General features: G+C 40.3%; 1 protein-coding gene across 1 annotated transcript in view; it reads left to right on the top strand.

The window, feature by feature from the left end:
- Window positions 1-27,008, top strand: part of FTCD (formimidoyltransferase cyclodeaminase) — a 291,968-nt gene that overhangs the window by 39,440 nt on the left and 225,520 nt on the right. The gene's annotated exons all lie outside the window — the stretch shown is intronic.

Raw genomic sequence — 27,008 nt, 5'->3', positions numbered from 1 at the left:
CTACCATTTTAAAATTAGCAGTACATTTCTTATTAATAAGAATAGCTACCCCTGCCTTTTTCCCATCAGCAGGAGCAAAAAACAATGTTTCACCCAATTCTTTTCCAATTTTTTTGATTCTAATATAGAAAAGTGAGTCTCTTGGATGTAATAAATATCCGCATTCTGCTTTTTTAAGAATGCTAATATTTTATTCCTTTTAACCTGATGGTTGGGTCCATTCACATTTAAAGAAAAAATTTTAAAGTTACTCATGACCTTTTTTATAAGAATAATCTAACAAAAATAAGTAAATCAAATTATTCCACAGTTCCTGAATATGCATCATTTTCCAAAATTCTAATTTTTTATACAAAACCTTATACCTGTAACCCCAATCCTCCCTATCCCATCCCCCACTCTTATTCATCATTGAGAACTTGAAAACGCACATTTGATGGTAAGTTCTGAGATATACCCCACAAGCTTAAACATTGCAAATAATTATATCAATATAATAAGCCAAAAAAGAATTGAGTGCATATATCATTCATTAATCAGCGATTATTACATATCTTTAAACAAGAAATAAAAAATCATTATACTACATCTCATACATTTTAATTTCATTCAAATGAGATGACATATATATATTATATTATTAAAGACTCATCTCTCAAATTAACTCTTCTTAAAACTGCAAAGATAAGTTAAATTAATAATAATTTCATTTGAAATAAAGAAACCTATTTCTCTCAATTCATTTCCTCCCTAATATAATACCATCTTTTGCATCTTATTTTAATTAACTAATATGTGTTATCTTCTTTTAAACTCTTACCACAAAATGATATCATCTTCCCATCCATAACATAGATTCCTCAATATAATGAACAGAATAATTATATAATATACATCTCTCAAAAAACAAAAAAACAAATATGTTATCAGAATTCTCATCTAACTCTTCATAAAATGCTGTCCAAAGAACAAACACGCAGTTCTTAATATATTTCAAATTCTAATGCACTTGTAATACTTCCTTGTTTTCTGTGAGCCGGAAGTAAAGAAGCAATCCTTGGACTAAACCATTATCTCATATAAACCCTAATGAGACTATAAACTAAAAATAAAACAAAAGAAAGCAAAGCAGCAAATGATACTAAAACAACTAAACACTTTCCATATCATTGTATTTTCCCCTACTTTTTCATCTCAAAAACTGAGAGATACTCAGAACATTCCCTGTTTGTTGCTGTAGTTCCATCGTATTTTTCACCGATCACTTGGGCTCTTCCAGCACTGCTGCAACATAGCATTATGAAGACGGATTGCCAGGAACCATTCTCCAAGTAAGAAGCACAATGTAAAGTTTTTCTTTGTAGATTCCTAAGAATTTTCCTATATGGCCCTAAATAAATCCTCAGCGTTTTTATTAAAAACATGGCACACTCATACCATATAGCGCATTTAGAACAAGATGATATAATAGAATCTGCACAGAAAGAAATTCTCTAATTTACATATCTTCCTCCATCTTCTTTCCAAGTAATCCAAATAGAATGTTAACTAATATTACTGCATGTTTGAGGACAGTTAATTCAGTTGAATTCAAAAAGGATTCCATTTCTCCAAACATAAAATATAAACATATCTTAACTTTATTTTTTTACTTCCTTTTTTCTTCTTTTCTTTTCAATCCTTCAAATAAAAAAGTACAAGTCCATCGGAACTTTTTATCTTCATCTTATAATATCATCAAATGCTCACAATCATCTAAAAAGTCTTTCAATTTGTCAGGACAATCAAAATTCATGGTTTTATTGGCATAGGTTACCCTCATTATAGCAGGGTATAATAAGCCAAACTTAGCTCCTAATTTCCTCATTTGTGGCCGTAAATCCAAAATTTTTTTCCTCTTAGCAAAATCCGGAACTATGTGAATTTTTGCGTCCTGACATTTTAAGTTCTTATTTTCCTTTGCAAGCTTTATGATTTCCATCACCTGTTGGTGCCTTAACAGCTTAAAAATCAAAGGATGTGGTCTTAAATCCTTGCCAACTCTTCTAACAGGAATCCTGTGAGCTCTTTCAAACTCTAAAGGAAATTTTAATTTGAGTGGTAAAATCTTAGGAAGAAATTGTTCAAGAAAGGTGATGGCATCATTATTTTCAACACCTTCAGGGAGACCAATAATTCTCAAATTATTCCGTTTTTTCCTGTTAATAATATCTTCCATTTCTTTAGAGAGAAATTCCACTTTTTCTTTATACATTTTACATTTCTTTAACTCAGCTTCATTTGCTGACATTCTTTTTTCCATCTGGTCCGTTTTTAGTTCAAATTTTTCCATTCTCGTTGTGAGACTTTTCATTTCTTCTTTCACCTCCTTCAGATTTTTAGCGTTGTCCGAAACTATCTCAGTTATTAGTTTCAGTTGAGCAGAAATGTCACCATTATCCTCTTTCGGCAACGGCACTTTCGCAGGATCCAGCTTTGATCTTTTAGCACCTCCACCACTTGTGCTAGCTCCTTCGTTCTTCATCTGTTTATTTGTAGCCATAATCAGACTTTAAATCACTCAAAATCACTAAAATAAAACTAAATTAGTGACTTATTATTTCCTTCATAAAGCTTGTGATATCAGAGCTCACTCAGCACTCAACCATCCGGCTGCGCTTCCAAGCCACGCCCCCCCAAACACATTTTAAAAATACTGTAAAAAACTTCCCTAATTTATTTCTTGACTAACCTGTAACAAAACAAAAAGCAAGCAGTGTTCCATTAATTTTCAAACTTTCTCCTCTTTGATTTTCTTGCAGATCCTTGAAGATCTTGACTGTCTCTCTTTAATATCCAACCGTAGTCGGCTATCATAGTTTCATTCCATTTCCCCTGGTACCTCCTCTCCATCTCCTTAATATCTTGGTGAAATCGTTCACCTTGCTCTTCATTATAATGTCCCAGATTTTCCGGAAAGTAGTCAATATGGGAATATAGAAAGTGAACTTTTACACTCATGTTACAACCCAACTTCTTGAAATTTTCCAACATTGTTTCAACAATGGCCCTGTAATTAGGATCTTTGTTATTCCCTAGAAAATTTTCAGCAACAGATTGGAAGGCGGTCCATGTGTCTTTATCTCTCTCATTCATTGTTTTATCAAAATCTTTATCCTTCATCAGTTTCTTTGTTTGAGGACCAACAAAAATTCCAGCTTTCAATTTTTCTTGTGTGATGAAGGGAAATTTCTTAGAAAGGTACTTTAAGCAGGGCCCATTCTTTGGTAGAGCCCTTACATACTGCTTCATCAAGCCCAATTTGATGTATAGTGGTAGAAGCAGGACTTTTTGGGGGTCTACAAGCGGTTCATGCAGGATGTTTTTAATTCCAGGCACTAAATTTTGCCGCTCTGGTTCTGTGTTCTGGTAGTAATGAATGTTGAGAAGCATACAGTGTGCTTTGTGTAGTTTAATTTTGTAGTTAACCATTATGTGTTGTTAATAAGATTATATTTTGTGTGTATATGAAATATTAATAGAAAAATGGTATTACAATTAGTATTATTAAGGGGGCGGGTCTGGGGTGGAGCTTTCAGGCCTCCCCCAAACAAAAAAGTGTTCCGCTGCCTATGCCTAGAATGACTATTTGAATAAAGTTGGGATTAAGTATGGTAACATCTATGAGGTGAAAATAACCAGGTGAATCGCTAGAATGGTGTCTCAGGGTGAGGAAGGATCTATACTTCTACTAAGACTAACTGCCTGTTTTACAAAGCCGTGCAGCAACAGCCCCAAAGCCCTTTAAATCTCTATGGGCTTCAGGGCCGTTACCGCCCAGCAGCCGCTAGTGCGGCTTTGTAAAACAAGCCCTAAGTATGTAATAAAACAATTTGGCCCATGACTTAGCCTGTGTTTTAGATTTTTGTCCCTTATGTGATTTGAGTTTGACACCCCTATCTTGGAGCAACAACATGGAATAGAGTCAGTGGGTTGGGAGTCTTTTCTTGGAAAATTTAAGGTGGGTCATCCTGTTTGGGGATGAGGAGCATTTTTAGGAGCTTTCTGAAGTGCATGTATGAGGTTGATGATCTGACCAGTTTACTCCATTCGGGGTCTTTGGAGGCTGCTTGGTAGGGTAGGAGTCTGCTGATGAATCTCTTATAGGTGCATCCTTTAATTGAGGGAAAGGTGAAAAATGATTGAGATCGAGTAGATTGTCCGGATCTGGTGAATGTAAACTGATTGGTGAGGTAGCCGCTCTCAATTTTCAGACAATGAAGTTTTTGGTAGAAAGGTGTGATGTGATTGAATTTTTTCAGGTTGAATATGAGCCTCACTGCGGTGTTTTGTATCTTTAATTTAATTCAATTTTACCTGTTTTAACTCTTACTTTGACCCTGCCAACTTTCCACAATGAATCTAATCTTAGAAACATATACCCAGATCACCCTGCTGATAATCCTTCTCTTAGCCAACTGGAAGGCAGTAGCAAACAACCTGTTCCCAACACCCACCAGTTCAACTATGAACAAAATCCACCACCCAACCAGGAGAATATCAATAGACAGAAGCTCAAACCACCAGACCCCGATATTCAACACTCCATCGCTCCAATATGGGGAAGAAGACCAACAAACTTCAGGACCAAACTTCACCCTCACTCTAGATCTCTCATCTACCCAATAATGACCCACAACCCTCAAACAGAGCTCACCACACTTACATGTGCCTACTTAAACATCAGAGCCATAGGCTCAAGAAAAATAACATATGAAAAACTGGATAAAAAACAAAAACCTAGACTGCCCTTTCCTCACAGAAACCTGGCTAACATCAGACACAGATCCCAGAATAACTGAAGTCTGCCTACAGGGATACAAAATAACAGTGGTCTGCAGAGATTAAAAAGAGGAGGAGGACTAGCAATCTTAATCAAAGAATCCCTAACCCTAAATATACTTGAAAAAACATCCACACCATACATGGACCTTCTAGCATGCCAACTCTCATGCTCCACACTAAAAGGTTCACTAAACTGCATGCTCTGCTGCATAAAACCAGGAAACTGGACCACAGTAAGATCTGAACTTGAAGAAACTCACTAACAGCAACCTAATCCTAGGAGATGTAAACCTACACCTTGAAGACCAATCATCCAAACAAGTAGATAACTTCCTTTTATTTCTCGTTGCCTTATCATTCCAGATTTTAGACCCACAAACCACTCATGAGAAAGATCACCAACCTGACATCGCAGTCTTCATGACCCATCAACCATCTCTATCAGAAATTCATACATCTAATGGAATATGGTCCAGATCCCTCTGGTCAGACCACTACACATACTCCTTCAATATCAACTGAACCAAAAACAAAACCATACCAAAATCCAAAAAAGTAACCTACACCTCATACATACATATCGAGCCAATCAAATTCTGGAATACAATAGATGATACAATACAGGAATGCAACCCCAAAAACTTCATTTCACAATGGTGAACCCTTGATGAACTAGCCCTATTACAAACCAGAACCAGCAGACAATCAGACCAATGGTTTGACAATGAACTACTCCTACTCAAAAGACAATGTAGACGAATAGAAAGAAAATGGAGAAAAACTAACCTTGAACATACAAAAACCACCTGGAAAAAACTAAACAAACAATATAAACTACAACTAAAGGATAAGAGAAAACTTAATAGGCACAGAAACTCAAGACACCAAAAAACTATTTCAAATACTAAAAGATCTAACTGATACCAAACCCTACTTCACCACTAACAATACCCCCCAGCCACTCTCCTAGCAGAACATTTCAAGAACAAAATTACAAATGCCAAAGCTACCCTCAACAGTACCCCAACCCACCTAAACGAAATCACAATACCCCCTACAGAAAAAGAATCAACAGCTGCAGACAGAACCTGGTTCTACTTCCCCAATATACAATGGTCTGACCTTAAATTCTACAGAAAGTACAGCCACGCAACATGTGACCTCAACCACTGCCCACCATATCTCTTAAAAACCTCCAGCACAAAGTTCCATGCCCTATTTCTACAATGGATACAAACCATGCTCACAAATGGCCTTTTCCCAACTGACCTCAGCGAAATCATCATCATACCGATCTTAAAAGACCCTAAACGATCAACCATCCAATTATAGACCCATTGCCTCAATACCTCTCTATGTCAAAGTAACAGAAGGGCTAGTAGCCAGACTCCTCACCAACTATCTGGAAGACCACAACATACTCCACCCCACGCAATTTGGCTTCAGAACCAACTTCAGCACAGAGACACTACTAGGCTCCCTTATTGACACAGTTAGACAACATAAGAACATAAGAACATAAGAAATGCCATCTCCGGATCAGACCTTCGGTCCATCAAGTCCGGCGATCCGCACACGCGGAGGCCCTGCCAGGTGTACACCTGTCGTAATTTATAGTCCACCATATCCTTACATGCCACCTCAGCACAGGCAAAAAAAATGCTGCTCATACAACTGGATCTGACCGCAGCATTTGACCTGGTAGACCATAACATCCTACTGCAAAATTTGGACACAATAAGTATCACTGATAAGGTATACTCATGATTTGAAGGATTCCTCAAATCCAGAACCTACAGAGTAAAGTCGGACAAAGAAAAATCAGAATCTTGGTCCAACCCTTGTGGCGTACCCCAAGGATCCCCACTATCCCCCACTCTCTTCAATCTCTATACTGCCTCGACAAACTAGGCCTAACCTCATTTAGCTATGCAGATGACATCACCATTCTCATACCTTTTGATCAACCGAAGCTCCCTATGACAGACACACTACGCCAAACACTAGAAACGGTAGTAACATGAATGACAGATCATAAACTGAAGCTGAACCCAGACAAAACAAAATTCATCCTCCTCAAAAATAACAAAATCCCAACCATAACCAATATAGAAATTAACTTGATCAATTATCCCATTCAACCCACCCTAAAACTACTAGGAATGACGATAGATAGATGCTGCACCATGCAACCACAAATCAATAAAACAATACAGAAATCATTTGCAGTTACAAGAAACTTAAGACAAGTTAGAAAATTCTTCGATAGAACACAATTCCGGCTCTTAGTACAATCTCTAGTCCTAGGTCTTTTAGACTTTTACAACATTCTCTACTTCCCCTGCCCAGCAACAATGATAAAATGACTACAAACAATCCAAAACACAGCACTGAGACTTATCTATTCATTGAGGAAACCTGACCACATCACAGAGGCATATCTCAACTCACACTGGCTTCCAATTCCGGCAAGAATACTATTCAAATTCTACTGTCTACTTTTTAAAACCATAATCGGCGACAGCCCAACCTACCTGAACAACCGTCTCATCCAAATTACATCAACTAGACATATGAAAACCCACACTCCATTCACGAACCCTCCAATCAAAGAAGTCAAATGGAAAAAACTATATGATGGCCTCCTAGCCACAAAAGCAGCAAAACTCGACAACCAAATCTCCAATCTACTAACTATGACCCCAGACTACAAAACATTCAGAAAAGAAATAAAGACTCTACTCTTCAAGAAATTCTTGCAAATTACTTAATACCGCTAGCTCCTTCCCACTTCCAAATACCTTCCTGATTCCCCAAAGAAACCCCATCTACTCCTGATCTCCACTAGAAATTTATCAGATATCTTCTTCATGTAATACGTTTTTTGTAATTCTTTTATAATCCACCTTGAACCGCAAGGCAATGGCGGAATAGAAATCTCTAATGTAATGTAATAATCTCAGTAGGAATATATAAACAGCTTGCTTAAAGGGTAGTTTTTCTTAAGTACCTAATTTCATTTTAGTTTGACACTTTGTAAACCGCTTAGGTCAGTAAAATGCAGGAGCAGTATATTAAATCTTAAATAAACATAAACATCCTACAAAAACTTAACTGTGCTTAATGCATTCAATTTGATTTGCCCATTCTTGTGGGCTAAAAAGTCCCATCATCGGTGGCCAGCATTTCACTAGGGCAGGAGCTTCAGGGCTAAAGGAACCAAACAAAACTATAAAGAAAATATTTTCAATTATTACTCAACTTTAAACAAATTTCCTTCTAAAAGAACTCGCACTTTGAAAATGACTTACTTATCTCAGCTAAACTGCCTACTTGCTTGGCTTGACATGGCCACTCCCTAGCAGGTTAACTGAAATTATGGCATCAAGTTTCAAGTTTATTATTTCTCTTGATTAATCGCTTAATCAAATTCTAAACGATGAACAATTTAAAATACATTCAATGAGAGACAAACAATACAAACTTTAAATAATAACATCGGGTAAATGACTAATACATTATTCTCATAACACAAGATAAGATAGGGTTTTGAATACAATTGATTAAAGGAAAGCAAAACAAAGGAAAAGTACAATAGGGAAACAAATAACAATAAAACATGAAGTATTAAAATCACTGGCCTTAAAATTATTGAATTAAATATTAAAAGCATCATTAAAAATAAATGTTTTTAGATTACTTTTAAATTTTCCTAAATCCTGCTCCTTTCGTAAGTAAATTGGAAGAGCGTTCCAAGTCTGTGGAGCAGTCACCGAGAAGATAAACTGCCGTCTGGTATTAATAATCTTAAGTGAAGGAATGGTCAATAAATTTATACCATGCCTAATAGAAAATGTAAAGGCATTTCACCCTTCTTAATACTTAGAAAAAAATGTTGCCATTCAATCTTTACATTAAAACCTGCATTTTCTTTTTTTTTTTAACATGAATCATTTTTATTTTTCAAAATAAATATACAAAGTATACAGATAATTAATATAAATATACAAAAGATAACTCAAACATGAAACAGACTAGTTGTACATATCACAGTCAATAAGCAGGGAGATAGTATTAATTATAAGCTAATACAACCAGTGTCTCATGTCAACCCAATCCAGCAGGCCAGTACATATAATTTCAGCTGAGATTATATGTGTGAAACATGGAGGAGTTCCCAATGAGCATTATAATGAGCATCCCAAATGACTTAATTAAATGTTAAGAAGTGACTCACTCTCTCTATATTTTATAAATATTACATTGAGGTAATTTATGTCGACGGTCCAAGTCACAATAAAGTTGAACAGGTCTCCATACTCTGAGAAAAGAACTAATAGAATGATGTTTTTCAGCTATTACACTTTCAAATTTGTTGGTTATGCATACTGTGTTCCACCAAATGATGTATTCTACCTTAGATAAGTCATTCTAACAGTGCAAGATGTTTTTAATAATAAGATGTTAAGTCAATGGACATTGGGCTTGGACATAGAGTATGTGAGACCATGTTGTCCAAGTATAATAATTTTAAGATATAAGGGTTCATTAATATTTAGAATGGTGGATATGGTGTTCAAGCCTTTATCCCAATACAATTTAATATGTGAGCATTGGTATAACATGTGCGGCAGTGTACCTTCAAATTTTCCACAGGACCCGCATAGATTGGAGCCTTCTTTGGAAAATTTAGCGAGTTTATGTGGAGTTCAGTGAGATCGATGTAGTAGAAAGTATATTAATTGAAGGACTGGAGCCAATCTAATAGATTTGAATACTCTGTTCCACACTTTCTGCCAAAGCTCATCATCAGCAGAAATGTCTAAATCTGGATGCCATGAACTCATCATTAGTGATATAGACACAGGTGAAGTTTGTCTCAATAAAGCGTACCATTTAGAGGCAACACCTTTAAGTGGGGCTACAGTAATAATATTTTGAAGGAGATCAGGTATTGATTTCAATTTTAGAAGTTCTGGAATTGAAGCACACACAGTTTTAATTGAAGCTAATTAATATATTGATTGGCTGGTAGATTAAATTTATCACGTACTTCTTCAAAAGCCAACCATTGATTCATAAAAGATCTTGCAGTGTCAGATATCACATTTTTGCCAAATAGGCCAATTCAAGGCGATATTGATTTTAAAAGTGTTATTGTTCCATAATGAAATCAATGTGGTGTCCTTCCATTTGATTTTCATAATGCTATCAAAATGTAAGAGAACCTTATACGTTGAACGGAAAATACAATTATATTTTTTCAGAGAGGAGGATATTGACAGGATGCAAGCAAGATTGTTGGTACCATATAAGATTTTTTCCAGAGACAGCCAAGGGGGGGGGGAGGGGGGGTTAGATGTAGTTTTATTAAGAAGCCATAATGAGCCCTGATGCAATATGAAGGCTTGATGATATTTTAAAAAGTCTGCTTCATCAAACCAGTACACTGGCCCTACCACCATCTAATCACATTCAACCACACCCACACAGCAAAACAAGCACTAACCATGAAGAAACTCCAGCTTAGGAAAATCTACAACAATGACTCAATCGACTTAGGGGATTGAGCCTTTCCAACCCAGGAGAAACATCAAAACCTAATTCTAAATCTATTGATGAAGTCACCAAAGACTGGCACACTGAAGTAAAAACCCTCTACGAAGGTTTAGCCTCAATCAAAGAAATCAAATACTTTCCCCGCAAAATCTTTTCTCCCTGGTTTACTGAAAACCTAAGAACCAATGGGAGCTGCCCAGCTCCTCAACAACCTTCCTCGCTGCAGGGATTTCAGTTGGGACGGTGTGGGAGATGAACTCCACCTCCCGACATCTCTAGCAGCGCTTGAAACTTAAAATCTCCTCCTTCAGAGCAGCTCCATTACCAACGGGAGCTGCCCAGTGCCTCAACAACCCGCCTTGCTGCAGGGATTTCAGTTGGGATGGTGTGGGAGACGAACTCCGCCTCCCGACATCCCTAGCAGCGTTTGAAACTTAAAATCTCCTGCTTCAGAGCAGCTCCACTACCAATGGGAACTGCCCCAACGCTTCAATCAGATTGGACTAGTCTCTGCCCTTCTTGAAACTCCTATCCCTCTCCAGACCATTCGAGGGCTGCCAAAAACTCCCCCAGAAGCTGCTCGTCAGAACAAAGGGATATAGGAAGCCCCGTCATCTCCGCCCTCCTCCCTCACCCGACACCACTGTGTAGGAAGGTCTTGAACTTCTGATGCTATTCGGTTCCTTTGCTAGATGCTTTTATCTACCTCTAACCAAGTCTCACATGAAACAAACAGCTGTTAAGCTGTTAAGCAATTGTCTAGCTCCACTTCCGCTTTTATCTCACTAGAAGCAATTGGTTGCTCAGTCTTCATCTAACTTCAGTTTTTCCTCCGATTTGTCTAACTAGTTGCAATTTGGCACCAAGTTCTCATTTTAGTTTTGTCATACTAGACTCTCCATTTGGCTCCAGCTGCAAGGGAAGGAGTTAGCCAGGTCTTGATATTGAGACTCTCTTGAATTTCTTCCAGTCCAGCTCCACAAACCTCCCCCACTCATATCATGTCCCCAACTTTCCAAGCCACCCCCTTCTCACTACATCCCCAACCCTCCTTACAACACTATACTTCACCAACCCCATCATTATAGGCCAAGGCAGACACGGTGATCTCGCCTCCCAACACAAAAACAACCGTAAAAGGAACCCTGCCAACCTCATCCCCATCCTACCCTCCCCATCAGCCCCCACCAGCAATACTCTCAAATTTGCACTCATCAATGCAAGATCAGTTAACAACAAAACCCTCCTCCTCTGTGACAACACTTGGGACGCCCTCATGATCACTGAAACGTGGCTCCAAGACAACGATGGGATAGCACTAGGCGAACTGTGTCCTCCAGTATACCAGGCCCTAACCTGCTCACGCACCTCTGGGAAAGGAGGTCGAGTGACTACCATCGTCAAGACTTCCACCACATCTAAACTGATAAACTCTAGATCTAAGCCTGCAATCGGCAGAGTTCTCAGGTTTTCTTTCGGGCCGGTTCTTCTCAGACCTCGGCAGACACCCACAGCTGCAATCGGCAGCAAATTTTCAACTCGGGGCCGGCTCCTCCACGGAGCCTCCAGCGAAACCGCCGCCCCCCCTCCAACCCGGGCGTGTGAGCCAGCTCCGCCCCCCCTCGGCGATACCAAAAGACCCTGCCTGAGAGAACGGGAGCCCAGATCTGAGCCTGCAATCGGCAGAGTTTTCAGGTTTTCTTTCGGGCTGGTTCTTCTCAGACCTCGGCAGACACCCACAGCTGCAATCGGCAGCAAATTTTCAACTCGGGGCCGGCTCCTCCACGGAGCCTCCAGCGAAACTGCCGCCCCCCTCCAACCCGGGCGTGTGAGCCAGCTCCGCTCCCCCTCGGCGATACCAAAAGACCCTGCCTGAGAGAACGGGAGCCCAGATCTGAGCCTGCAATCGGCAGAGTTCTCAGGTTTTCTTTCGGGCCGGTTCTTCTCAGACCTCGGCAGACACCCACAGCTGCAACCGGCAGCAAATTTTCAACTCGGGGCCGGCTCCTCCACGGAGCCTCCAGCGAAACCGCCGCCCCCCTCTAACCCGGGTGTGTGAGCCAGCTCCGCCCCCCCTCGGCAATACCAAAAGACCCTGCCTGAGAGAACGGCGCGCAGCCGTTCGGCGCGCCGGCTAAGGCGCACGGCAAAGGCGCGTGCACCTTTGCACGCACTTTCGCGAAGCACCTGCACGAAAAGCCCAACTCCAGAACAAACGATAAGTACTCCTTACAGTTAGAATCTGCATGTTTAGACTACATGTACAAGCGTATATTGCCTGTCCAGTACGTATAGCCAGCATGTACTGCCTGCTACCGCATGTATAATAGGTATATTACGTAACCGTATATTGCATGTAACCTACTACTGCATGTAACCTACTATTGCATGAAAACCTGCGACCACATGTACAACCTGTTATTACATGACTTGTCTGGTTAGTGCATGACCAATTAGTGCATGACCGATTACTGGCTATTACTGCATGACCTGGTACTACTTGCATAACCAGTCACAGCTGTCTTTCTCCTTATACTTAACCTGTTACCACTATGTACCATATGATTATCCTTCTACCCCAGATATAATCCTTCCCTACTTTCACACCGTAAGTTCTCCCCACGCTCAACCTGCTCTCGCAACTTAACTAAGTTCCTTACACTCAGCTTACACTGACTACACAACCAGTCTCTCTCTACCTCTACCCATTTCTATTGATCGCTGACTGTCCCTATCTGCAACACCCAGTCAGGCAATCAGTCCCTACTTCTCACAACCCGAATCGCACATCCCATCACACAACATGGCAATCTGCAATAAACAGCAATTACTATTAGGGATACTATACCTACTATGCTCCAAATGCTGGGGCAATGAAGACCCCCCCCCCAACCTATGCACACCTACCCCATCTCCTGGCTCAGACCAGTCAAACCAAATAAGCCCTCCAACCCCCTCCAACTCCTACAAAACCAGCCAAAACAAGGCCTTTATCAAATCACAGTATTAAACACCACCCGCAAACACCGCAAATCACTCAGGAACAAGTCCTGCAACAGAAACATAAAAAAGCTACCATATTCCGAAATCCCTACAGCAAACAGCTACGAAAACATTAAGGGATACTACCTAAATACCCGCTCCGTGAGAAACAAAGCCCACATATTAAATGATTGGATACTACAAACAAAACCTGATCTCTTGTTTCTGACAGAAACATGGATGATCTCTGACTCTGACACCATCATGAAAGAAATCCTACCTCAGGGATACAAAATTATCCCACTATCAAGAAACTGGAAAAAAGGAGGAGGACTAGCGATCATCCTAAAAGAACACTTCGACTACATCAAGACCGACTCCAAATCTTCTGAAAACCTTGAAATACTAACTTGCAAAATCACTAACGCACAGTTAGAAGAATCACTAACCACAACTTTATTCTATATCCTACCCAAAAAATGGCCAAACGCAAAAGAGGAATTCACCGAATTCCTTACCTTAGCTACCCTAAAAGGATCATACAACCTGCTTCTGGGAGACATCAACACTCACCTAGAACAAAAGACAAAACCAGAAATATCTGAAATCGCCAACTTCCTAATGTCACTGGACTTTCCAAATCCAGACGCAGAAATAACCCATGAAAAAGGCCACAAACTAGACTTAATCACCTTCTCCAACAAAGAAACAATAGACCCCAAAATACAATATTACCCAGGACCCTGGGAAAAATGCATCTGGTCAGACCACTACATTGGCAAGTTCAATCTACACTGGCTAAAACAGAATACACAACAAAAACACAAAAACGTCAACACGAACACAATAACCAGCCGTGGCATTATTAACCCAACCGAATTCTGGACCCACTACGAGTTACAGCCCATAACCAATGAAATTCAGGACTTCCCCACAAGTTGGGAAACTTACAGCAAAGAACTCCTAGACCATATAGCACCATATAAAACATACAAAAAGAAAAATAGACCACCAAATGAATGGTTTGACGGTGAACTACTAACCACCAAACAGGAACTAAGAAAATTGGAGAGAATCTGGCAAAAAACAAACATTGAGTCAGACAAGTCAAACTGGAAACAAAAAATGAAAATATACAAAAATCTGATCAAAGAAAAACGCACTAAGCATTATGCAAAAAAAAATTGGTACTTCAAAAATAAACAGCAAAGAATTGTTCAAACTAGTAAAAACAATAACCGATACAACACAAATACTGAAAAAGGACAACGAGCCCACCCCATCGGCACAAACCCTAGCCAACTTCTTTCAAAATAAAATCGCTGAACTAAGAGCAACTCTACCCACAACCACAACAAATGCTCTTCAATACCTCGAACCCCACGACCTAGACACCAGAGTAGACATGGTATGGGACCACCTCGAATACCCAAACTGGCATAAGTTCCTAAATTTATTCAACAAGTACACCAAATCTAACTGTCTACTTGACACATGTCCCCCAGAAATCATGACAGTTGCCCCTCCAGTATTTAAAAAGGAACTATTCGCATGGCTAACAACCGTTCTTACAAGCGGAACATTAAACAAAAAAATGGGACACATACTAATCACTCCAATCCCTAAAGATCAGAAAACCTCGTCAGCACTGACATCCAACTTCAGACCCATAGCAAGCATCCCGCTTTTCACAAAGATATAGGAAGGATTGGTCAACTTTCAACTAGTAAACTACCTGGACAAATTTAACATCCTTAGTGAACACCAATCAGGATTCAGGAAAGGATACAACACAGAAACTGTCTTAGCCTCCTTACTGAACCACCTCTATGATCTCTTTAGCAAAGGCAAAAGCGCACTGATTCTACAATTAGACCTAAGCAGCGCGTTCGACCTGGTAGACCATGAAATCATGCTACTCTGCCTTGAAGTAATGGGAATTTCTGGAAAGGCAAAGAAATGGTTCCAAGAATTCCTAACAAACAGATCCTACCGAGTAATCAGCAATGGAAACTACTCCAAACCATGGAAAAACCCGTCAGGCGTGCCTCAAGGTTCCCCACTATCGCCCACCCTTTTCAATATCTATATTGCCTCCTTAGGTCACCTCCTACAAAAACTAAACATAATACACTACATTTACGCAGACGACATATCCATTCTAATCCTCTTAAACGACATCACAAAAGAAATTGTAGACAACCTCTCAAACATAATGACCGAAATCGATAAATGGACCACCAACTTCAAACTGAAACTAAACGCAGAGAAAACAAAAGTCTTTCTGGCTAGTCCTAATGACAAAATTACGAGAACATCGATAAAAATAAACAATCACGAATACCCAATATCCAAAAACATAAAAATACTCGGTATCACTCTAGACACACACCTAACTATGACTGACCACACAAACTCACTAGTGAAAAAATGTTTTTTTCACACTATGGAAACTAAGGACCATAAAAAAATACTTTGACCCAACATCATTCAGGTTGCTGGTACAGGCACTGATCCTATCCATCCTTGATTACTGCAACATCATCTACCTGGGTATCCCACAAAAAACAATAAAAAAACTAAGACTAATACAAAACACCGCCGTTTGCCTAATTTTCGGACTAAGAAAAAGTGACCACATCAGCCCCTACTATAAAAAGCTGCATTGGCTACCGATAGAAGCACGAATATTATTCAAATTTGCTTGCACCTGTTTCAGGCAAGCCTGGGGACTAGCACCTTCTTACCTACAAACTCACTTCATCCTACATAACCCCACACGAGCAACCAGAAACAAAAACATCTTTGCATATCCAAAGATTACAGGCTGCAGATACAAATCATTCCTGGACAGAACCTTTAAGTTCCAAGCGAACAGACAACAAGTTTGGCTGAAAAACTACATAAACGAACCCAATCTGACATACAGCGCATTCCAAAAATCGATCAAAACCGCCCTTTTTGCCAAATTCATTGACTAAAACTGTCCCCTCCCTCACTAGGACTTCCCCCCCTGTAAATGCCTCTTTTCTTTCTCTCAAGAAGCTCCTTTCATGTATTCAGGCATTCTCTACCCATAGAACTCCAATTAATTCGTAAGTTTCCCTTTTAGATTATTGTATGTATTCAGACTCATTGTATGGTATTGTACTTAGACTTATTGTATTGTATTGTATTTAGACTCATTGTAATGTATTGTATTGTATTGTTATTTAGACTCATTGTACGGTATTGTAAGTAAACTTATTGTATTGTATTAAGACCTTTTGTTATTCGCTGAATGTCCAGCCTTCTTACAATGTAAACCGCCTAGAAGTCGCCTGACTATGGCGGTATAGAAAAATAAAGTTATTATTATTATAGCAACATTCCCTCCCTAGAAGCTCTTGTTTTCACCATAGGCCACAAACTCAAAATCACCCTCATACTACTTTACAGAGCCCCCAACTCCCCAGCAGAAACCCTAGAGGCCCTCCTCGAATTCATCACCGAACTATCCATCTCCCACAAACATGTGACCATCCTGGGAGATTTCAACTTCCCAGACTACCCCAACACCTCAGGACAAAGTGACAGCTTCCTCTCCTCCCTCACTGACCTGGGATTTCACCAAGCTGTAACCACCCCTACTCACTCAGCAGGAAACATCTTAGACTTAATCTTCACCCTTAGAGACCCGATTGCAGAGCCTCAACAAACAATCTGCACCACTACACCTGTCCTATGGTCAGACCACCACCTCATTGAATTCTAACTCCTCCTCGAAACTACCCCAGCTCCATGGAGAGACCCTACCCCACCCACCCGATGCCAATTCCCCAATTCAGTCAACCCTTTAGCTATTGCCGCAGGCATTCGCAACCTAAACAAAACCTGCACCCAACATCCCCACTCCATCAACCTAGCAGCCTCCACGTAGCACTCCAACATCCAATCCCTCTATAACAGCCTCGCCCAGACAAAAATAACACGAATAACCACCAATAAAACACCTGGTCCCTGGTACACCAGTGACCTCTGATCCATAAAATGATCACTGAGGAAAGCAGAAAGGAACTGGATCAAACACTCAAATTCAGAAACCAAAGCCCACTGGGAAAACACATCTGTCACCTACAAAGTTGCCATCCTAGAAGCGAAGAAAGCCTACTACTCTCACCTCCTACAAATAGCCCCTGCTAGATCCAGACAACTGTTCGCCCTCACAAACCAACTCCTCACCAACGCTCAAGGAAAAAGCCACAACAACCCAACAGAGACTCTCTCAAACTTCTTCCAGTCCAAAGTACAAACCATCCGCAATAATCTTGATACCAACCCCACTCCTTGATACCAACACCAACCCAAATACCCCATCCTCTACCACTCTCCCCCAACTTCATATGGCCACCCATGCTGAGGTTCTTGAAACCCTAAGAGAACGCAAGCCCCCCAGCACCATCCTCGACCCCCTGCCCATCCATCCTCCTACTGTCCACAGAAGATGCCATGGCAGAATCCATCCTCCCCATCATTAACTCCTCCCTCTCCACAGGGACAGTACCTCTCAGCATGAAGTCGGCTATTATCAAACCCATTCTCAAAAAACCCACCCTCGACCCTAATGAACCCGGCAACTACCGCCCGGTCTCCAACCTCCCATTTGTCTCCAAACGCCTAGAACGAATTGTGCTCCACCGATTACACCCTTCCATTGAAGAACAAGCTGCTCTGTCCCCTGCTCAATCCGGCTTCCGAAAAGGCCACAGCAAAGAGTCAGTACTCCTAGATATCATCAATGACAGCTGGTCGATGCTCTACTAGTCCTACTTGACCTCAGTGCGGCCTTTGACACTGTTAACCACCGCCTCCTCATATCTAGACTCTATGACCTTGGAATCAAGGACTCTGCCCTCCAGTGGTTCACCTCCTTCCTCCACCAAAGGACCCAAACTGTCCTACTAGGGGTGCACAAATCTAACCCCAAGCCTATCAAATATGACGTTCCCCAAGGCGCCCTTCTATCCTCCCTCCTATTTAACCTCTACATCAGACATGTCATTGATATAGCCCAGAAGTACAATGTTAAAATCCACTCCTACGCCGATGACATCCAGCTGCTCCTCCCACTAGGTGAAAACTGATCATCCCAAATCGCCAACCTCCAACACTGCCTCTCTGACATGAAAACCTGGATGACAGACAACAAACTACAACTGAACGCCTCCAAGACCAAACTTTTATGGATCAGAAAAAAAGGCACCAAATACACATGCCCAAAATCATATATCTAGATTTCCAAAAAGCCTTTGACAAGGTGCCCCATGAACGACTACTCCGGAAATTGAAGAACCATGGGGTGGAAGGAGACATACATAGATGGATCAGAAACTGGTTGGTGGGTAGGAAACAGAGGGTAGGATTTAAGGGCCACTACTCGGACTGAAGGAGGGTCACGAGTGGGGTCCCGCAGGGCTCAGTGCTCGGGCCGCTGCTATTTAATATATTCATAAATGATCTAGAAACAGGGACGAAGTGTGAGATAATAAAATTTGCGGATGACACCAAACTATTTAGTGGAGCTCGGACTAAAGAGGATTGCGAAGAATTGCAAAGGGACTTGAACAAACTAGAGGAATGGGCGACGAGATGGCAGATGAAGTTCAACGTTGAGAAATGTAAAGTATTACATGTGGAAAACAGAAACCCGAGGTACAACTATACGATGGGAGGGATGTTATTAAATGAGAGTACCCAAGAAAGGGACTTGGGGGTAATGGTGGACATGACAATGAAGCCGACGGCACAATGCGCAGCGGCTGCTAAGAAGGCAAACAGAATGCTAGGCATAATCAAGAAGGGTATTACAACCAGAACAAAAGAAGTTATCCTGCCTTTATATCGGGCGATGGTGCGTCCGCATCTGGAGTACTGCATCCAATATTGGTCGCCGTACCTTAAGAAGGACATGGCGTTATTCGAGAGGGTTCAGAGGAGAGCAACGCGTCTGATAAAGGGGATGGAAAACCTTTCATACGCTGAGAGATTGGAGAAACTGGGTCTCTTTTCTCTGGAGAAGAGGAGACTTAGAGGGGATATGATAGAGACTTACAAGATCATGAAGGGCATAGAGAGAGTAGAGAGGGACAGATTCTTCAAACTTTCGAATAATAAAAAACAAGAGGGCATTCAGAAAAGTTGAAACGGGACAGATTCAAAACGAATGCTAGGAAGTTCTTCTTTACCCAACATGTGGTGGACACCTGGAATGCGCTTCCAGAGAGCGTAATAGGGCAGAGTATGGTACTGGGGTTTAAGAAAGGATTGGACAATTTCCTGCTGGAAAAGGGGATAGAGGGGTATAGATAGAGGATTACTGCACAGGTCCTGGACCTGTTGGGCCGCCGCGTGAGCGGATTGCTGGGCATGATGGACCTCAGGTCTGACCCAGCAGAGGCATTGCTTATGTTCTTAACCAGCTTAGTTCAATGATTGAAAAGAGATGATATTGAATATTATAAATTATAAATGTAATGTTTTAATAAAGTTTATAAATTAGCAGCATTATGTGTTAAAGATGTGGAACAACTGCTTATGCCTACTACTTATAGGGAATTTAGAAAATACCTAAAAACATATCTGTTCCTGAAGTATTTAGGTAACTGACTTATACAATCCTAGTCCACAACAACTGATCTCTAGAGCTGTTAATTCTACTCAATCTGTAGCAATTTTTAATCATTGTAAACCGCATAGAACTTCACGGTCCTGCGATATATAAACTGTTATTATTAAAGACATTACAGCAATATTATATATTATTTACTATATTATATTATGTAATTATATGTGCTTTTAAGAGTTACCTCTTTAATTGCATGGTTTAAAAAAAAAATCAGCTCTAATTGTTTGCATACCCTGCTTTGTTGACTCAAAGCACTTTGTGAGGCTGTGGTTGGTAATTTATGCACTTTGGAGACTACAGCTGCCACCTTTGTTTGTCTTTAATCAAACCTGCAATTTCTAAAGCAGCTAGTTTAAAAATTCATTGTCTGATTAAAACATTTCTGTTTGCTCCAGATTTTTAAATTGTACAACATCTCAGATCTGAAGACATGATTACTTTCAATATAATGTTGAACAATAGGTTCCTTAAATCTTTTGCATTTAAGGCAACTTTTATGTTCTACAGTACACAGTTACTTCCTAAGTTATTTCTTAGTAAACTTAGCCGTGCCTCAGAGACTGAATCATCTAGCAAACATTTGTATATTGCATCTCATCAGTCAAGCTCTCATTCATTGGCAACTGGCAGGTGTTTACATTTTAAGTCACATATTTAAATATTCTTTTTTAGTTCTTCAAAATTTTTTATTTAAAGAAATAAATATACAGATTTTTTAATAAGATAGTGCAAAAACTTTAAAAGCACTTATCTTTGAATAGTCAGCACTGGTTCCCAGTGGTTACCAGATGTCTGGGAAAACCTAGACATGTCCTCTTTTTAGAGGAATGTCTGGGCTCCCAGACAGACTTTCCAAAAACTTGTGTTTGTCCGAGTTTTAGAAAGCCCCCTAAAAGTTCTGGCCACATCTGGAGGGTCTCTGAGCATGCGCGGATGACATCACATGCATACGTGCATGCTCCAGGCCCTGCAGACACAGCTGGAGCTCCTCGCAAAGAGAGGAAGCTTATTAGGGGTGGGGCTGGAGGGTAGGGTGGGGCTAGAGGTAGAACTGGGTGGGGCTAGAGGCAGAACCGGGCATGGTTGGGGCAGAACAAGGCGAGGTTATATGTCTGGGGTTTTCTCTTTTTTAAATATGGTAACCCTACCCAGGTACACACTTCAGCATAACCTGTTTATAGTTTTATTTGGTCCCTATAGCTCTGAAACATCTGTACTAAATAATAATAATAATAACAGTTTATATACCGCAGGACTGTGAAGTTCTATGCGGTTTACAATGATTAAAAGATGTTAGAGATTGAGTAAAATTAACAAAGTTAATGGTTAGTGATTAACAGTTCTGGGGATCAGTTGTTGTGGACTAAGATTGTATAGGTCAGTTACCTAAATACTTCAAGAACAGATATGTTTTTAGGTATTTCCTATATTCCCCATAAGTAGTATGCATAAGCAGTTGTTCCAGATCTTTACCCCATAATGCTGCTTGATGTGAGAAAAGATGTTGATGATGAGTTTTAAATCTACATCCTTTAACCGGTGGGGAAACAAAATTCAGATGTGAGCTTCTTTTATGTTTGTTGGTTGTGAAAGAGAAAAGGTCAGTTATATATTTAGGGGCTAAACCGTATAGTACCTTAAAGCAAACATATCCAAACTTGAACTTCACCCGCGCCTCGATCGGCAGCCAGTGAAGAAGTTGGTAGGAAGGTGTTACATGATCGAACTTCTTCAACCCACAAAGTAGCCTGACTGCCTCATTTTGTACCAGTTGCAATCGCCGCATATTCTTCTGTGAAATTGCCAAATAGGCGATGTTACAGTAATCAAGTTGGCTCAGTATAAAGGATTGTACCAGAATTCTAAATAATGAAACATCAAAGTATGCTCTAATGGACTGAAGCTTCCAGAGGGTGTGAAAAACTCTTTCTAACTATGGAATCCACCTGGTCTTTCATGGTCAAGCTCTGGTCCAATGTAACTCCCAATACCTTCATAGTAGACTGAATAGGACAGTTAAGATTATTGATGCACATTGATGTTTTAATGTCAAGCGGGTGTGGCAAAGCTGCAAAAAATTTTGTTTTTTCTGAATTAAGCTTTAGTCTGTATTCAATCATCCATTGCTCCATCAAATTTAGTACTTCTGTTGCTTTAGGGGAAGCTTCCGAGAGAGAGGTAATGAATGGGATAATGATCATAAAGTCATCTGCGTAGCTAAATAATTTTATCCCCAGTTGGGACAATTGCACACCTAATGAAGACATGTACACATTGAAAAGCAATGGGGATAGTGGTGATCCCTGAATACACCAGATGGATTGCTCCATGTATTGGAGAGATCGGGATTAAAACTACTTGATAGGTGCGGGATATAAGGAAACCTCGAAACCAGTTTAACACCTCTCCTCTGATTCCAATTGCATCTAAGCATTGTAACAGTTCCCATGGTCCACCAAGTCGAAGGCAGAATTCATGTCAAATTGCATAATCAAATTGCATAGTGAAACGCTGGCCACCATTGGCAGAACCTTTTAGCTTGCAAGAATGGACAAATGAAGTTGAATGTACTAAGCACATAAGTTTTTGTAAGACGCATTAATTAAGCTTTTATATATTTACACAGCAATTGTGAATACTGAAAGTTATGGAAGAAAGTTTTTGTGCCTATGAGGAGGCACTGAATGGTTTGTGAGAACAGAGGCTTTTGCATTTATTATTTATTTGTTTTTTAATTTCTTCCATTTATTTCTACTAATGTGCTTTGTAATTCAGTGTTTCATAATTCATATCTGATAAGTGGAAATGATTCTTTGGTGTTAATAATTTGATTGTTCCATGCATTCCCTTTATTGAGTAGCACCTTCAACTAGCCCCAGATAATTAGTGTCAGTTCCCAGACATGGTCTGGCATTAAATATCTGCGGTTCATTTTGCCTGCAGTGGTTAGCGTTTCAAAAAATATGCTGACTGCTACAGGCTGAATATTGAGCAAACTGTTTTTGTGTGGATGCAGTGCCTGAATTTCCCATCCTACTCTCTCTGTGCTTGCGTTTCCCATCCTCCCATAGTAAGGTATTTGTGTTCCCCCGTCACTCGTTTAGTGCTCAGTACAGTCTTGATTATCCAATGTAAACAGGACCAACCTGTTGGCAGATAAGTGAAAAGTCAGATAACATGGAAAACAATGGTACCCCCTCAAACAATGTATAAACAAAGTATTCAATGTATAAACAGAGTATTCAATTTTCAAAAATTGCTTATTAACAAAACTATAGCACATTCTGTAGCATGATTGGAGTGCTAATATATAATTACTTTATATGTGCTTGCTCTAAAACAAAGATTTTATTAGATATTAACTCACTGTGCTCCAGAATCTCACCGTATAAGTAGGGTCCCAGGTCACAACAGTTTTGTTTTGCAGTAAAAACAGGGTCCCAGGTACAAAACCTTGTCTCAGGTGAGAAACTTCCCTCTGTGTTACACCAGAAAAAGGAAAGAGAAGTCAGGTGCTTCTTAACAGTGATGCAGCAACACAATGATATCTCCAGGGGATCTGTCAGATATGCAGGATGGTTGGATCAGTGAAGGTTGGATAATAGAGACTGTACTGCATCTTCTTTCCCTGTCATATACTATTTTCCTGTGTTCCATATCCTCTCCATACTGTACAGTTGTCATGCATTTTCATGATGCCTGATTTCATTACCATATACTGTATATGTGTGTCTGTGTTTCTGTCATCATGGCAGCTTACACCTGTGCATACTTCAGTCTCTCCATTCTGTTTTATATACTCTTTCTGTGCTAGTATGCTAGAGAACTTTATTTTACCAGTACAGGTACTCGTCGACTTACGACCTATGCAAGTTACGACTTATGCAAGTTCAACCTTACAACGCGTCTTCCGCTCTCCCAAGTCTCGCTACACAGCGTAATAACATACGCAGGGGTGTTGCCCTATGTGAGTTTGTACTTTGTTGTTTTGGTGATTTTGAACCCTAAGCATGACTACCAAGAGGAAATTGTTTTTGTCCACTCCTCAGCCTTCCAAAAAGGAAAGAAAGGCCATAGATTTAGACACCAAAATGATGATAATAAAACAGTATGAAGGAGGAAAGAAAATGAATGTGATCGCATGTGATAAAAAGTTATCACACTCTACTGTGTCGATGATTATAAAGGACAAAAATAGAATTCATGAAGCTGTGAAAGGTTCTGCACCTTTGCAGTCAACAGTGATTACGAAGCAACATACTGGGCCCATCCATGAAATGGAGAAATTGTTAAACATTTGGATGGAAGATCAGATTCAAAAGCGGACGCCGTTAAGCCTCTTAAAAGTACAGTCGAAGGCCAGAAGTCTGCTTGGGACTTTAAAGGAACGTGCCAGAGAAGACTACAGTCAAGATTTTGTGACAAGTACTGGTTGGTTTAAGACAGCGGTCTCAAACACGCGGCCCCCCCAGGGACTATTTTGCGGCCTGCGATTGTGGCTCACCTAAAGCAGGGGTCCCCAATCTGCTTCCCTTCCCTTCTCACTGCCCTCCCTCAAGCCACCGCAATCGGGGAACAGGCCAGCGCCAAGGTCTTGGCTCTCCCTGCTTATCTTCCCCAGTTCGGAGCCGACCAATTCTCGCCACCCGACATCAATTCTAACGTCGGGGAGGAAGTTCCGGGCCAGCCAATTGCTGCCTGGCTGGCCCGGAACTTCCTCTCCGACGTTAGAATTGATGTCATGTGGCGAGAATTGGTCAGCCCCGCACTGGGGAAGATAAGCTGGGAGAGCTAAGACCTCGGCGCTTGCCTATTCCCCAACTGTGGCGGTGGTGGCCTGTTCCCCAATGGTGGTGGCTTGGGGGAGGGCAGGGAGACAGAAAGAAAGAAAGGGGGTGGGGCAGGGAGACAGAAAGAAAGAAGGGAGAAGGGATACAGACAGAAAGGGGCATGGAAATAGAAAGACAGAAAGAAAGGGGCATGGAGAAAGAAAAAAGAAAGAAGAGGGCACGGAGAGAGAGAGAAAGACAGACATATAGAAAGAAAGGGGGCATGGAGAGAGAGAGAGAGAGAAAGAAAGAAGGGGGCAGGGTGAAAGAAATAAAAAGTTGGGGGAGGGAAGGAGACAGATGCCAGACCAGGGGAAAGGAAGGAGGGAGGGAGAGTAAAGAAAGAGATGTCAGACCATGGAAATAGGGACAGAAGAAGAGAGAGATAGAAGGGAAGGTAAGACACGGAAAAGTAGATTTTGAAAAGAAAGCAGAAAAATTTAATATTAAGTTAATTCAAAGATGGATGCAAGGCAGAAAGTGAAGATGGAGAGAAAAACAGTCAAAGGACAAGAAGGCTCTGGAAACATAGTTAAAAGCACAGAAAAATAAAGTCACCAGCCAACAAAGGTAGGGAAAATGATTTTATTTTCAATATAGTGATTGAAATGTGTCAGTTTTGAGAAAAGAAAGATGTTAAACTTTAAATGTGAGGGCCGCAGAAAAAATAGTTAATGACATTTTTGCATAAGGTAAAACTCTATAGTTTATAAATCTTTCTTTTAAACTATAAAGAGTTTTACCTCATGCAAAGTTGTCATTTCTTTAATAAGACATTAACTATTTTTTCTGCGGCCCTCCAAGTACCTACAAATCCAAAATATGGCCCCACTAAGGGTTTGAGTTTGAGACCACTGGTTTAAGAGGTTTAAAAATAGATTCCAGTTGCATAATGTTTGGGTAACTGGAGAAGCAGCGAGTGCGGATGAGGAAGGAGCAAATAAGTTTGTTGATAGTTTAGAAGAAATAATCAAGGTTGAGGGTTACCTCGCAGAGCAAATCATTAATGTGGGTGAAACTGGGTTATATTGGAAACAGATGCTATGACGCACTTACATCCACAAAGAAGCCAAAAGCATGCCAGGATTTAAAGCACACAAAGATAGACTTACTCTACTGCTTGGATGGAATATTAAGGGGTTCAAGCTGAAGCCCTTATTAATTTACCATTCTGAAAATCCATGTGCATTTAAGAATGTGAACAAGCACACTTTGCCAGTTTATTATAGATCAAGCCGTAATGCCTGGATGAACCAGGCTTTATTTGAGGATTGGTACAGTAATTGTTTTATTCCTCAAGTGCGTGAGTACTGTTTGGAGAGAGGAATTCCCTTCAAAATTTTACTGTTGCTCGATAATGTGCCTGGCCATCCACATCTCTTAACTGACCTCTATCCCAATGTGAAAGTGTTATTTTTGCCCCCAAACACTACGCCACTTATTCAACCGATGGAAGGGGCGATTGCTACTTTGAAGGCAAACTATTTTAAGAACCACTTTCACCCAAGCCATAGCTGCTATAGAGGCCGACCTTGAACTATCACTACATGACTAATGGAAACAGTATAGCATTCTTAAGTGTATAAAAAAATCTTGCTACTGCTTGGGACTCAGTGACAGAAAAGTGTATGACTGGTATATAGAAGAAGTGTGTTAAGTGCTATGTGAATATCTTTGCTGGATTTAACAATGAACAAGAACTTGATGAGATTCGTGAAGAAATAGTGAAACTGTCAAAAGACCTTTCATTAGAATCTGAAATGGAAGATGTTGAGGAGTTGCTAGACCGGGAATCAGGGGAACTTACGAATGAAGAGCTGATAAAATTAGAAGAAGAAAGAGTGTCTGAAGAAAAAAATAAGAGAATTAGAGAAAGACCAAAAGGATGAGATGCCACAACGAATGTTCACCACAAAGGGATTGTCAGAAGGTTTATCTCTACTGAATAAACTCCTCACCCATTTTGAAGACATGGATCCAAATATTGAACGATTTGCGAGGATTGAACAGATGGCACGCAACACATTGCGTCCTTATTACGAAATTTATGAAGAGAAAAAAAAGCAAACAATTTAGACAAAGCTCACTATGTTTATGAAAAGAGCAACTCTACCCATCACCCTGTCCGCAGCATCTCTTGATGAAGGAGA

Source organism: Geotrypetes seraphini, chromosome 5 (assembly GCF_902459505.1).
Source record: "Geotrypetes seraphini chromosome 5, aGeoSer1.1, whole genome shotgun sequence".
Taxonomy (NCBI): domain Eukaryota; kingdom Metazoa; phylum Chordata; class Amphibia; order Gymnophiona; family Dermophiidae; genus Geotrypetes; species Geotrypetes seraphini.
This window is presented reverse-complemented; position numbering and strand designations above follow the sequence as displayed.